Source organism: Mustela nivalis (genome assembly GCF_964662115.1).
Source record: "Mustela nivalis genome assembly, chromosome: 15".
In the NCBI taxonomy this organism is placed as follows: Eukaryota; Metazoa; Chordata; class Mammalia; order Carnivora; family Mustelidae; genus Mustela; species Mustela nivalis.
Window position 1 is genome coordinate 85,005,476 of NC_139034.1, and position 15,291 is coordinate 85,020,766.

The 15,291-nt window shown below is 39.0% G+C and overlaps 1 protein-coding gene across 3 annotated transcripts in view; it reads right to left on the bottom strand.

Annotated features, from left to right (window-relative positions):
• NALF1 (NALCN channel auxiliary factor 1) overlaps positions 1–15,291 on the bottom strand; it is a 654,803-nt gene that overhangs the window by 499,510 nt on the left and 140,002 nt on the right. The gene's annotated exons all lie outside the window — the stretch shown is intronic.

The window sequence follows — 15,291 nt, forward strand, 5'->3', positions numbered from 1 at the left end:
ATTACTAATCACTAGTCACCTTTCAGATTCATGAAGTATAATAACATTAATATCTGTAATTATAAAACTAGAAGTGTTTAATATTAGTTTCACCTACTTTACCATAAATCAAATGATTAGTAACCTAGACAACTCTCAGACATTAGTGAATGTACTCCCTTTGTCCACATGATCATTTTATAAATCGGCAGCATTCTGCATGCAACACTAATCCAAGAATGGTTTGCCAACTGCGTGAATGCTCTGTTGGTTCCTGCCAGTTTTCTTGGGGGTCAGAAAAATAAGATTACAGTGAATGTGTGAATGAGCGAGGGATCAGGTATGTGCTCAGAAATGTAAACAAAAATGTGGATTGAAGTGGGGGTGGGTGCACATTAAGGCAGCAGACAACATGTTCAGATGTTGTTAAATTTAAGGCTTAGAATGGCAGTGACTATCATATTTATTCATTCATTCATTCAATATACATTAATGTGTTCCTAGTATATGCTAGATGCCATGTTTGTTAGTTATGAAACAACAAGATTAACTCAATACTAAGATAATTCATTCACGTCAATATGCATGGACTTATCAATGGCATATTTGACATACAGTTCCCATATTTATTCCTCACATTAGGTTCTGGTGCTAATTGGATGTTGAATTCCGTCAACTCTCGCGACTTTCTCTGAGTGTTGGTATCCCCCATGGCAAACGTGGTTAGAATACTCCCTACCATGACACAGGGAAACCTTACTAAAATAGCAGTTCTACATCGGAAAATAATTTAATCTTTCCTAGGAGATATATTTGCAAAAGTATAAATTGATCAAGGACATAATCAATTTATTTTTAATTTAATTACTGTTTTGTGGATAAAGTTATGAAAAAGGATAAATGCTTTCATCTTGCAGAAACAGCTATTGAGCAACTGCTTAAACACCTTTTTATGGTCTTTCTGAAAGGCAGTCTTACTGAATTCCTATAGCTAAAACCATTATATGTTAATTGAAGAAAATGCTTTAAGTAAATAAGGTAGGATTTTTTTTTTTTAATGTGAAAAGAAGCCATTTACAATCATGCCCACTGGCATGCATCTCAATCCTGAAGCTGTACTAACTAGGTTTTTAAAAAATTCTCTTGGTGTAGTTTTTCCTTCTTTAACTTAGCACAGACACAAAATTTCACTTACAAGCATCCCTTATTTAGTAGGTACAGAAATACCCCTTTGTTTATTTCCTTCCCTCTTTCCTGACCCTTTCTCACCATGTGTGAACTTCACATGAGCCCCACTGACATCCGTCTTGTTCACTGCTATCGCCACAGCCCCCAGACCACAGGGCCTGGCCTCTAACCGACACCAGGTAGATCATTTTAAATGAAGGAGCAAATGAGTGAATGCACTATCCACACAAAGCATTATGGACACCACTGAGAATATAGAGATAAATCACAAAATTTTGCCCTGGAGGCATGCAGCAGACGTGGTCAGTCAGACCCACACACATTTCCCCGGCACACACATTTCCTGGCACGCACATTTCCCAGGCACAGCCCGTGGTCCCATCCCTGAGTGCTTCCTCTGGCTTGCCTGGCTCAGACTGCACAGACCCAGTGGGGAAGGTGAGAAGCTAAGTTTACCCGGGTGTTGCCCTCACCCAGTGCCAAAGGGAACTCAGCATACAAAGAACCCAGCTTTTTCCTCCCTGGCAGGAACACACAAAAAGTCACAGATTTCCAGAGGACTGAATCTCACTTTCTCAGAGCATCAACCTGCTCCTTAACACACATCCTTCCCCCCCCACACACACACCTCCCATTCCCCCACAAGGGGGTCAACTCCAAAATAAATTACTTGCACTCAAATCCTTGTTTTGGTCAACTTCCGGGACAAGGTGCTTATATTTTGGTAGGAAAAGGCACACTAAAATCACTCTGGTATAACACCCACAGTAACAGAGGTCATGATGCAAGTGCAGATCGAGCACCGGGGAAGCTCACGGGCCTGAAGCATCAGCTGAGGTGAGAGGGCATTTAATGAAGAAGGGAACCACGGATTCTATCCCAAGGCCATTGCTGTAGGTTAAACTTCATCGGGTTAAATCACGAGTGATGGTTAGGATAGAGACGTGAAGAAACTGAGGATACTCCTAACCAAGTAAAAGGGATGAGAAAGATATGGGGCCTGTGGGACAGATCTGCACGGAGAACACAGTGTTTCTGTTTGTCTGGCCCTGTGATCGGTGAAAGGGGTTAGGAGGAAGACAGTTGGGCAGGGGACTTGAACACTAGACACAGAGCATACCGTGTATCTGACCAAGAACTATGATTATTTTGTGGAGGCCATGGGAAGCCTTAATGATTTCTTTTAAAAGGCAAGTGACACGATCTGCATGTGCCTTAGGAAAATTGATCATCCAACTGTGTAAAGTAGATTAGCACCAGGAAAGAGAGCTGTGGAGTCCTCTAGAAGGCTAGCCCAACAGTCCAGGTAGCAAATAATGACGCCAGGGTTAAGGTTACAACAGAAAAAATGGAAAAGAAATGACAGAGGTGTGTGTATTAGAAGCAGCCTGGCCGGCTGTAGGTCAAGGACATGAGGAGGAAACACGGAGAGTAAGCAGACAGAGAAGGCTTTGACTCAGACAGACTTGGGTTTAATCCAACATGAGATCTTGCAGGCTCTTTCATCCTCTAAGATGTGAACATTTTCATTCGCGAGAAAGGAAAGAAGACATACCCCACAGGCTGGGGAGGCTTCAAACAGATAATGCATTTAAAGTCCAGAACGGGGCCTGGAGAATATTAAGCACATGATTGAGGATAGTTACTGTCACTGTTGTTGAAGCATAAAGAAGTATTCAAAGCCTTAAAAAAATGATATTCCCAAGGCCAAAACTTAGCCAAAGGTGTTAACCCCTCAAAATACAGAATTCACTCATCAGAAGAAAGGTGCCGTTTATCAGCCCAGAACTAATGATTAAAGAAAGCAGGGCGAAAGCCAGGCACGCGTGCCCGCAGCCCATTTCAGCACACTGGTCTGTGTGAATCGTGCGATCCACGCGTCTCCCTCTGCAGCCAGGATCTCGAAACAACCCTGAGATTGCCCTTAGGTTTCACTCCTTGGTCTGCGGGCCATCCCAACTTGAGACATCTGCTTTCTGTGAAAGCGGTATTTGTATGGAAGTTTGATAAATTCCCGTTTGAAATTCATGCATATTCTCCCTTGCCACGGTTTAGCATGGAGATATTCAACACCAAGACAAATTTAAGTGTCCAAGACTGCAAACCCTCAGACTGCGCTCTGGGCTGAGAAGAACGTAGCGGAAAGGATGTGTTTGTACATTTCATCCCTCTCCTGGTGCTTGGCACCCGGGAGCCCTCGACACTCCCGAATGAACGATTCAACCGCACGGCTTTTTCATTCTCTTCCATTAATATCCATAACCACCTCGTCGGCCGCGAGCGGGCCGGAACCCTGATGAACGTTTGCAGAAATCTCTTACCAAACACGACGCGATGGGTACTCCGATCTACCACGGGAAGATCTGCAGCCCGAAAACTCAAAGTTGGCTTTTCACTGCCACTAGAACGCAAGGTCACGGAGAAACAACATAACCTGTGGTTTTATTATTTTCTTAAAACCACTGAGGCAAGGTTTTCTTTCTACCTATATAGAAAGTGCGGCAGAGCAAGCCTGAAGGCAGGGAGTCTCCCGACACAGTGGGAGGCTGCATCGAGGAGAGAAGTCAGCTGACACCTCCGTCCCAGCGCAGCCCGGGAGACACACTCCAGGTGCTTGCTGGCACCCAGTTCTAACATCCTCCCTGAAGTGCCTCCCTGAAGTTCTAACATCCTCCCTGAAGTGCCTCCCGCTCCTTAGCCAACACAGCTCCAACCTGGCTTCTTGCTCCTGTTTATTTTATAAAGCGGTTCACAGAGAGAGAAAAAAAAATTTTTAAATTGTAAAATATTCATCATGACCTATGTTATTTTTTTTTCTGATAAAAAAAAAACACCCTCAAATCAGGGTATTCCTGTTCTCGAACTCACGCTAATATTTATTATTTATCGTGGCCAGTGAGGCAGGCAATAACTCAGATCCCAGGCTCACCTCAGGGTGTTTAATAAATATTGATGACTCAATCTGTGTCTAAAGGAAATAGATATTCTGTCATGGGGGAAAGAATCAGGCTTCCTCTGAAGACATTACACGAAAACATTCCATTAGAGCACTCGATTTTTCACTGTTTAGCACTTTGTTTTAGCACGGACTTTTGAGATCGATTGTTCTTTATGTCATCCACGACGGCATTAGCGGTTCCTCTCTATTTACCTTGGATGTTGCCGTGGGAAAGCCTGATTTCTTACACAGTCATTTCCTATATCTTTGCTGGAGATGTACTAAAATTCTGAAGCTTTTTCCCAAGATTTAATCGGGAAGGGACACGACGGAATAACTCTTTGAACGGGGCCTTTCAGGCAAACATTCGCAGATTTCCCCAAAACCAGAGCGAGGGAAGAGTGAAGTGTCTGCCCTTCACGCAGGAGTCTCGCCCTCACTCTGGGACAGAACAGGTGCCTACTGTAATGAATGTGACCAAAAGATGACCACAGCTTCTACTTTCTATCTGAACATTTGTGAACATGTAAACCATGACCCGAACTTAAAGGCACAGTCTTTGAGCCTCACAGAAAACTGGTAGTGAAATTATAAAATTGCCTAAAAACATGTAACACAACAGGTGTGTTCGGTAACCTACGAAGCACGAAAGCCCCATCACTGTCACTCTGTTCCAGGTCCATGAGAACATCTAAGGGCCCAGAGTCAAGCCCCAGCTCACAGCCTGGGAGGGGCCTAAGTGGTAAGGACGGAGACTACCGGCACACCTGTGCCATTATCCCCCAAGGTGCCACTACCTGAGGCTTGAAAGGACATTTCCAGAGCTGTCAGGGACAGAACCCGGGCCAAGAACATGGTATACAGCCTTGACCCAACGCCATCACTGTCACCCAACCCACTGGATACAAAATAGAGAGGATTTTGCTCCCCGCCCCCATTCCCCTCTCTCTGTCTCCCACTTATTGGCCTCCCTTCTGCCTTTTATCTTGTTCACACTCATCGTGTCTTTCACTTTTGTTCAACACTGGTCACTAAACCTATGTCATAAAGAGTTTTCTGGAAGATAACCCTGAAGGAAAGAGTAGTGCTTCTTCAAGGAGAGTTCTGGACATTTTTTTTAAATGATTTCATTTATTTGACAGACAGAGATCACAAGTAGGCAGAGAGGCAGACAGAGAGAAAGAGGGAAGCAGGTTCCCCGCTGAGCAGAGAGCCCAGTGCAGGGCTCAATCCCAGGACCCTGAGATCATGACCTGAGCTGAAGGCAGAGGCTTTAACCCACTGAGTCACCCAGGAGCCCCTGGACATTTTTTAAATCAAATAACTCACTGTTAAAACTTATATATGACTCTCTACTGAGATCGTAAAAAGTTAAAGTTAAAGAAACTTAAAGGTAAAATGTTTAATTCTGAATTTAATTATTTCTGATCTGTTTCTTGCATGCAGTCAGCAGCACATTTCCTAGAAGAATTTTGTCTCACCAAATGCTGTCTCTGTTCCAATTGCTGATCAGGAGCATCTTAAGCGAGCTGCTCTCCGTTGAAAGATCTCAGGTTGTTTTGTAAGTGAGGATTTCAATTCTAACAAAATGACAAAGTTGAATCTCAACTACAGTATTCTTTGAAAGACTTCTTTTGTATTTGAGAGAGAGAGAGTTCCGAGGAGGGAGGAGGAGAGGGAGAGAAGAGGGGACAGCCCCAAACGGACTTGCGCGCAGAGTCCGACAGAAGTCTCAATCCCAGGACTCTGACATCATGACCTGAGCCAAGAGTCAGACACCCAACTGACCAAGCCATCCAGGCACCCCTCACTACAGTAATTTTACCAAAAATATCCCAAATTCCCCATTTTTTATCAAGTAGCAAATGGGATGTCATGTGTCAAATCACTCTGAAAAAAGTAAAAGGTACAAGAAAATGAGAAGCATGTAAACTCCATGAAGTACGAGTCCATCTGCTTTCCCAGGAGGTAATTTTATATACTTTACTAAGTCGAAGTATGTAAAAATATTTCGATTGGAGTTTGTGGTTCATAAGACACAAACTCAGCATTACTTTACATGTACAAATGGTTGCTTTGCACTTGCACACAAGATACCCTGTTTAACATAAGAAACAGAATGGAAATCTCAAAATAATAAATGAACAAGTCTGTATGCTATACCAGCATTGGCTTTTTTTTTTTGCTAAATATACTGCATTCATTCACTGATACAATTGTTCTCTGTGAGTTCAGATTATTAAATTTCATGTGCTTCTATTTCTGCCGAATCTCCAGTGTTGACAACACAATTCCCTGAACAATGTAAACTCAATAAATGTTTGTTAACTGACCTGAGAATTAATTAGTACTCATTAGTCAGAAATAATTTTTGAATCAGAAGAATTGAATGCCCTCTGGTATTTAACTTAATGCTTTGAATATTTAATTGAAGCTAGTAATAAAAATTAGAAATGTTTAGCATATGAAAATCTGTGTGCTAAATACTGGGGTAGGGAATCTCACACACATTCTTTGATTTACTCGTGTTATGTGTTCTTTTTACCTGCCAAGGATGAGTCTGAGGATGAGGGAAAGAATGAGAGAAAGAAAGTGAGGAATCTAACGTCAGCTGGCTGATAAAGGGCATTTAACTCCATATAGTGTCAATATAAAATGTCCATGTGACAGGGCGCCTGGGTGGCCAGGTGGGTTAAGCCGCTGTCTTCGGCTCAGATCATGATCCCAGAATCCTGGGATCGAGCCCTCGCATCAGGCTCTGCTTCAGCAGGGAGCCGGCTCCCCCCACCCCCACTCCGCTCCCTTCTTTCTCTGCCTGCTTCTCTACCTACTTGTGCTCTCTGTCTGCCAAATAAATACATAAAATCTGTAAAAAATTAAATATATATATATATATATGACGTCCATGGGGACATTATATAATATCACAAATGATATCAGAATAGAAGACGAGCAACAAAATGAGTAGCATCATGTTATATCTGACCAACAGCTGATCATCTTTTTGTCTGTTTGTTTTCTAAAGATTTTTTTAAAATTTATTTTGGGAGGTGGGGGCAGAGGGAGAGAGATTCTCAAGCAGACTCCCTGCTGAGCAGGGAGCCTGACAGGTGGTTCGATCTCATGACCCTGAGATCATGACCCGAGTGGAAATCACGAGTCAGATGCTCAACGGACTGAGCCACGCAGCGCCCCTGATCATCTGATGCGCAGAATGCTGTACGTGGCGATTCTCCCTGGAATCTGGGGAGCTGCCTGAGGGTATAATATTTAGATATACATGGCATGTGGCATATTCAAGCCCTAAGAAATCTCATGGACATTGCCAAAAACATATTTTGGGAAATCGGCATCATAAGTGATTTTCTCTTGAAAGGATCTATAACGACAGAGGACATTTTAAGTTTTGTGGGAATTTGCTGCCAAGTTCCCCTGCATGCAGAGAACTACCAGAGTCTCCAACACCTGAACCACCACTGCACTAGAAATACAATGCAAATACGTAATAGAAATACACACAACAGAAATACAATGCAAACCATATAGGTAATTTTAACTATTCTGGTAGCCATGTTAAAAAAGTGAAAAAGGCTGCTTCCCCCCTCTCTCTCTGCCTGCCTCTCTGCCTACTTGTGATCTCTGTCTGTCAAATAAATAAATAAAATCTTCAAAAAAAATAAGTGAAATAGGAACAAATGAAATTAACTTTGATTGTATATTTTATTTTAATTGTTTATTTTATTTATTTTAGTTGTATATTTCATATAATATATCCAAAATCTTATCATTCAGCATGTAATCAAAATAAAAATTTTCCCTGAGATGGTCTACTTTCCCGTTTTATACCTTATCTTTGAAATCTTGTGTTTTACATTTGCAGCATGTCTTACTCATAGGCTGAAATGTCAGAGGTCAAGTACAGTCCTAGCAAAACAAGAAATGTATGCTTGATCTAAATTTACTTTACACTGCCTACCTAATTTTAATCCATTATTTAATTTAATTGAGCAAAATGAAATAAAACTGTAAAACCTCACACCCTCCATCTTACTTAACACCGTTTCGAGGGCTCAAGAGCCACATGTGGCCAATGGCTGCGACGTGTGGAGAGCAGGGTCTGGAGGCTCCGTGTATCATCTGCCGGGACACATCCACCAGGACCAGAATACGCAGCAAGAACCTCAAGCTTCCCAGGAAGGTCTGTCTGGTCCCGCACATAGCAACCATGGGAATGAAATTTCTCAAGGAAGGTGGACAAGACGATATAACTCATGTTTAACTCATACCAAATTGAGCTGGGTCACATTTTCTAAAGTCTCTTCATAAACTATAATCCATTTTAGCTTTTTATATCTGAATGCATTTTAGAATGTATTTAGAATGATACGGATAATACGAATTCCTATTTTCATGTTTAAAAAAAGCAGAAAAATGAATTAAAAGTTAGTCACAGATTTCTTTAACATCAAAAGCAATAAGCAAACAAAAATTCACAAATTGTGATATTACGGTGATAAGTAACAAAGTAAATATTAGATTTCCGCTAAAATAATAATTACACTGTATTACTTAAGTGGGCAATTCTAGTAGAGAATCTTAGCTCCTAAGTGGTATTTTCTTAAGTGTTACCATGGAAGTCCTTTACACCAAAATATCATAAAATAAAATACTTAAAATTAGAAAATAAACTTCTATAAGGAAAATTAATTTTCTTTAAAAGCATAAAAATTGCTAAATTTGAAATAACTGATTTTAAAATCTATTCTATATACATAATGGAAGACAAAAACCAAAACCAAAATGGAGAAAACCTGCTTTAAAGACTGTGTCCTCGAGTGCATAGGTACAGCCTGAAGGTTGGCAGCCATAATTTGGAAGCCTCTGGACTGAGTGATGAAACAGAGCAGAAACTGATTAATCTCCGTGAGTTACAGTGCTGAGCGGAACGTGTTATTGAGCATTCTAAAGTGGCAACTTCATTTCCTCTAGGGCAAAGCACACTTGGAAAGGAAAGCTGCTTTACCATAAAATAATCTATTTTGTAGGCTTAGCAGGTTTTAGTGGGATGACATGACTTAACCTTTATGGAGTGGGTAAATTATTGTAAGACTCATAGCAAAACAGCAGAGTATGTTCCAATAATATTTCACATTGCTTTGCCCAAGGTAGAGGTAAAAGAGAGGTCACATTTGTATTCTTATGGAAGCCTTCTTCCAGGTTAAAGATAATGAGAAAGTGACCTTGAAGAATAGCTCTGTTTTGTAAGGAGTTGGAGAACATTATTTAGATTAAAAAAGTAACTGCTATATGGTGCCATATAACTGGTCTTTGGATTAACCACAAAGAACTAACTGACATAATTATTTTAAAAACATCTATTTATTTATCAATTACAAGATTAGATTGGGTTATCTCATGCATGCACAGTTTATTGAATAAATAAAAAATAACAATTGTTCTTTAAAAGAGATCTACTTAATTTTAATAGAACTTTCTACTGTATATATCACCTGCTGAATGGTATTGAATATGCAACAAATGCAAGTTCTATTAAGGCAGTACCTTGTAAAATAGTTACATCTCAAATGCTAAATCATGATGAGGAATAATCTGCAGAAATTCACAGACATTATAGACTGTAAAGTGGTTGCCCACCTTTAAATAAATAACTTTAAAAAAACTCAGACTTACTCAATGCTTTATTACTGACTATAAACACATTATACATATTTATAAACATTGACATTTATAATTTAAATTAACCTCAAATGAAATTCATGTAAGCAAGGCACACAGAATTTTTGCATGTATAACAAAAATATAAATCTTAAATTTTGCAAAATATGTTCATTTTGATTACTTTATCAGTGTCAATTTTTGAAAAACAGTATCATATATAAGAAAGACTTAATAACTGCTACATAACACACAATGAAACAAAAATACCAAATGACTTGAATTTAGTAACTAATGGCATGTCAGATGTTTTAACTACATATCCAATGCTATAGTCATTACACAAATCATACACTTTTTTTCTTCTACATAAGAGCTTCAATCTATAAATCTCTTCATTATCTTGCACAGTTGTATTAGCCAATATTTATACTTTGGCTATAACCAAAGCACCATGGTTTAATAAGATGAAAGCAGATTTTATGAGATTCATAGTTGCTTTTTAAAGTCAATTCATTTATGCTCTAAATCTTTCCAAAGAGATTTCAGACTCAACAATTTGTTCATAGTCAGCTTATCACCTTTTAGGTAAATGGTCCACACAAGGACAAATTTCTTCTGAAATATTCCTTCTAATCCTGGGTCTGTGGCCACCTGCCCTTTGGTTATTTGTCTTCTTATCTAAGGTCTTTCCTAGGTTCCTTACACATTTCTAACTTCCTGAAGTCATTATTTTTCTAACTCTTTATAGCCATTTTTCCTATTTCAAAATGGTTTCTGCTTACAGGTTACCAATAGATTTTATCTCCTGATTCTTTCTGACCCCAAATTAGTTGTTGAGTTCCTTGGCAGCAAAATAATAAATCTTTCTTGTTATTGTTTTAATTTAAACGTGTTTGATCATGACAAAAACAACAGAGACGTTTCTTGAAAATGTTGAACAGATGATGAAAAAATACAAAGTTATGTTTGCCAAAACTTGAAAAATTCATGCATTTATGGTCAGTTAAATTTCAACAAAAGTGCCAAGAACACACAAGGAGGAAACAGTAGTCTCTTCACTAAGTGGTGCTGGGAAAACATGTTTCCCACACACAGAAGAATGAAATTGGACCCTTAACTCACGCAAATCAACTCACAATGGATTAAAATCTTAAATGTAAGACCTAAAACCATAAAACTTGTAGAAGAAAATTTAGGGAGAAAGCTTCTTGACACTGGTCAGGACAATGACTTTTTTGGATGTGACTGCAAAAGCACAGTCAACAAAACAAAAACAGAGAAGTGTTATTACATCAAATTTAAAACCTTCTACACAGTAAAGGAAACAACATAGTAAAGAGGAAATCTGCAAAATGGGAGAAAGTATTTGTAAACCACACATCTGATAAGGAATTAAAATCCAAAATATATAAGGAGTTCAAATAACTCAACAGGAAGAAAACAAATAACCTGATTAAAAAGTGGTTAAAGGACCTGAATAGATATTTCTCAAGAGAAGACATACAAATGCCACGAGATACATGAGAAGGTGCTCAACACGAATCACTATCAGAAAAATACAAATCAAAACCACAATGTGATATCATCTCCTATCTCTTAGGACAGCTATTATGAAAAAAGGAGAAGATAGAAATGTTGGAGAAGACGTGAAGAAAAGGGAACCCTGTTATATTCTTGATGGAAATGCAAACTGGCGCAGCCATTGTAGAAAACCTTATGGAGATTCCTCAAAAACTTAAAAGTAGAATTACCATGTGATCCAAAATCTCCAAAGGAAATGAAATTAGTATCTCAAAGTAATATCTGTACTACCATGTTCACTCCAGCATTATTCACAATAACCAAGGTATGGAAACAACCTAAATGTCCATTGACAGATGAATGGATAAAGAAGATATACAAACACAATGAAGTATTATTCATTCCTCAGAAAGAAGTAAATCTTGCCATTTGTGACGACACAAATGAACTTGGAAGAATCTAGAAGACAAGACGCTAAGTGAAATAAGTCAGACAGAAAAAGACAAATACCATATGATCTCACTTGTACTGGAATTTTAAAAAGTGTTAAATTCATAGAAGCAGAGAGTAAAATGGTGATTACAAGGGGCTGGAGAAATGGGAGGATGTTGGGCAAAGGGTGCAAATTTGCAGTGATGTAGGATAAATAAGATCTAAAATACAGGTACAATGACTATATTTAGTAATACTGTACACTCATCACACACCAGAATGTGCTGACTGTGAAGAGATGTTGGTTAACTTAATGGTAGTAATCATTTCACTATGTGTATTCCTATCTAATCATCACATGGTATACCTTAAATATATAGAATTTTTATTTTTAAAAACCTCTTCATAAAAAAAAAACAGATGATGAAGACATACAAAGCTGTGTTTGCCAAAACTTCAAACTGACAGAATTTTTTTAAAGTACATAAAACTGATTTGATTTTTATTTATGTCAAGCAAAAGAGAAAATGACATACTACTGATACACAGAATATATTTAATGAAGAGTTTTATATCATTTTTCTGCTCAAATTTTTTTGACAGCCTGAAGACATCATAAATAAAATTTAAAATGTTCAACAGGACACAACACTAGGACAAACGAACAGGATACAGCTGAACAAAAATAAATATCAAGTGTTGCCTTTAGGTTTAACAACTTCACTGCACAGGTAAAGATGTGGAGTGGTGGCTCCTAGAGTCTGAGCGCCTGGTGAGCAGACAGACTGACGACGCCAAGAGGAGCTGTGTGTGGCTGCTCAGGGACAGGTCTGAAAAGGGGAAAACGATGTGGACAGCACAGTAGTTTTTGTCTGTTTATTTGTTTAGGATTTATTTTTTGAGAGAGAGAGAGCCTGCAGGAGCTGGGACAGAGGGAGAAGGGGAAATTGCAGACTCCCTGCTGAGTGCAGAGCCCTACAGGGGGCTCGATCCCAGGACCCTGAAATCGAGTGACCTGAGCTGAAATCAAGAGTCAGCTGCTTCCCCAACAGAGTTGCCCAGGTAGTCTGGGTGCTCAATTCTGATAGGACATTTTAACCAGAGATATCTACAAAATGGAGGTCGCACAGAAGAGTGCTTTCAAAATGTTGGTCTCTTGATGATAAAGAAATTTTCTCTAATCTATGGAAAAATGTGAGAAACATAAGAACTACATTGTGTATAGTTTAACAAAATATGACAAGATTAAGTTGTTGTCAGATATGGGCAGTTTCAATTCTGAGATTATTTTCTTCCCACTTTTTAACTGAAATTTATATTTTTACTTATGTAATAGAAGGGAAATTAGATGCACGATAGCGATTTTTTTTTAAATGCAATCACTTGACAAACCTTTGATCTGATTTAAATTTACTGGTCCATTAGACTCAAAAGTCTGGGAACTAGTCCAAAAAGGGATACCAGAGTAATCAGAATTTTTATACCGATTTAGACAGAGAATATATAATACACAAACCTCAGGTTTAAGGAGAAGAAAAAAACGTGATCCCAATTTCTTAATTTGGGACCCAGGGATGGACAAACAAGTAGGTCTGTCCTTTTTTCTGATTTCCTGATTTTCGGCTTTCCTCTGATTTCCAATCAACTCAGGAAAAAAAGAGCTTTCCAAAAGCTATGTTGCAAATTTCAGTAAAGAAACCTGTAATGAAATGAACTTTAGCAAAACCTGAATGGAAACCATAAAGGAGATCAGAAAGAATTTCTTTTTTTTTTTTCCTTTTTAAGATTTTATTTATTTATTTATTTATTTGACAGAGATCAAATAACAGTAGGCAGAGAGGCAGACAGAGAAAGAGGGGGAAGCAGGGTCCCCGCTGAGCAGAGAGCCCAATATGGGGCTCGATCCCTAGACCCTGAGATTATGACCTGAGCCAAAGGCAGAGGTTTAACCACTGTGCCACCCAGGTGCCCCCAAGGATTTCTATCCTTTCTGTGAAAGTGGGTGATGTCTCCCAATGATGTTTTCTTTCTTCCCACCAAACAGGGATCCTAATGTGGGGCTCGATCTCAGGACTTTGGAATCATGACCTGAGCCGAAGGCAGACGCTTAAAGACTGAGCCACCCAGGCACACCTCAATGATATTTTCATTCTGAAACCATGTGATTTTGTAGTTAACTATTTTAAGAAATGCCTTTGCACATTTGTCTTCTAAATTCACTGCAGCATTTTCATCTGCCAGTATTAATGAGAATAATTCCTTCATCTACCTAAGCTCTTAGAAAGTCTAGAAGATGTGCATATCATGGAGTAGTCGTGAGTGATGCACTCAGTCTTCAATTTTTGGTATTTTTTTTATAACATCTTTCACTTTATTTTTCTGGGAATTTGCCATTTTCTCTCTATGGCTCATTATTTTTGGTTTTCTTGTCTTTGTTCCTACTGTTGCCTCCAGTTAAAATGCTCTTGCTTTTTTCTACCTGTTTGAATGCCATGTATCTTTCAAAGTTCATTAGATACCAGTTAATCAAAAAATGTCTTTTTCTTTTCACTACATCTGTATCTTTGGGGTAAATACCCAGGAGTGAAATGGCAGGGTCATACTGTACCCCAATGTTTATAGCAGCAATGGCCACGGTCACCAAACTGTGGAAAGAACCAAGATGTCCTTCAACGGATGAATGGATAAGGAAGATGTGGTCCATATACACTATGGAGTATGATGCCTCCATCAGAAAAGATGAATATCCAACTTTTGTAGCAACATGGACAGTATGGGAAGAGATTATGCTGAGTGAAATAAGTCAAGCAGAGAGAGTCAATTATCATATGGTTTCACTTATTTGTGGAGCATAACAAAAAGCATGGAGGACATGGGGAGTTAGAGAGAAGGGGGTTGGGGTAAATTGAAAGGGGAGGTGAACCATGAGAGACTATGGACTCTGAAAAACAACCTGAGGGGTTTGAAGTGGCGGGGGGGGGGGGGCGGGGGGGGGGAGGTCGGGGTACCAGGTGGTGGGTATTATAGAGGGCACAGATTGCATGGAGCACTGGGTGTGGTGAAAAAATAATGATACTGTTATGCTGAAAATAAATAAATGAAAAAAAATGTCTTTTTGATTCCCCTGTCCAAAAGTAATCAGGGGGCTCTTTTGTTGCATTTCATACCTAAGTGATTTCTGTTCAATTTATTTTGATTCTGTTCAATTTGTTTTGATTCTGTTCAATTTATTTTGTATACGAGATTATAAATGCCCCAGACGGTAGGAACTGTTCTCTGCCAATCTCTGTAATTTCTACAGCTCCTATAATGAACTTAGGTTGACAGACAAAATTATTAAAGCTGCTCAAAATTAATTCCAAGTATGCTTGAGTGCAGGTATGTTTGCACACGTATGTAATAAACATGTAGGGAAAAGTTACAGTCTACTGCAGACTTAAGACTAAACCAAAATTGCAGCTGGTAGCATTCATCAGAAAATAAAAGCATGTGTAGGACAATCACTCCTTACTCAAGGAGCAATAAAAATCAGACCCAGCAAATTCACCTGGCCA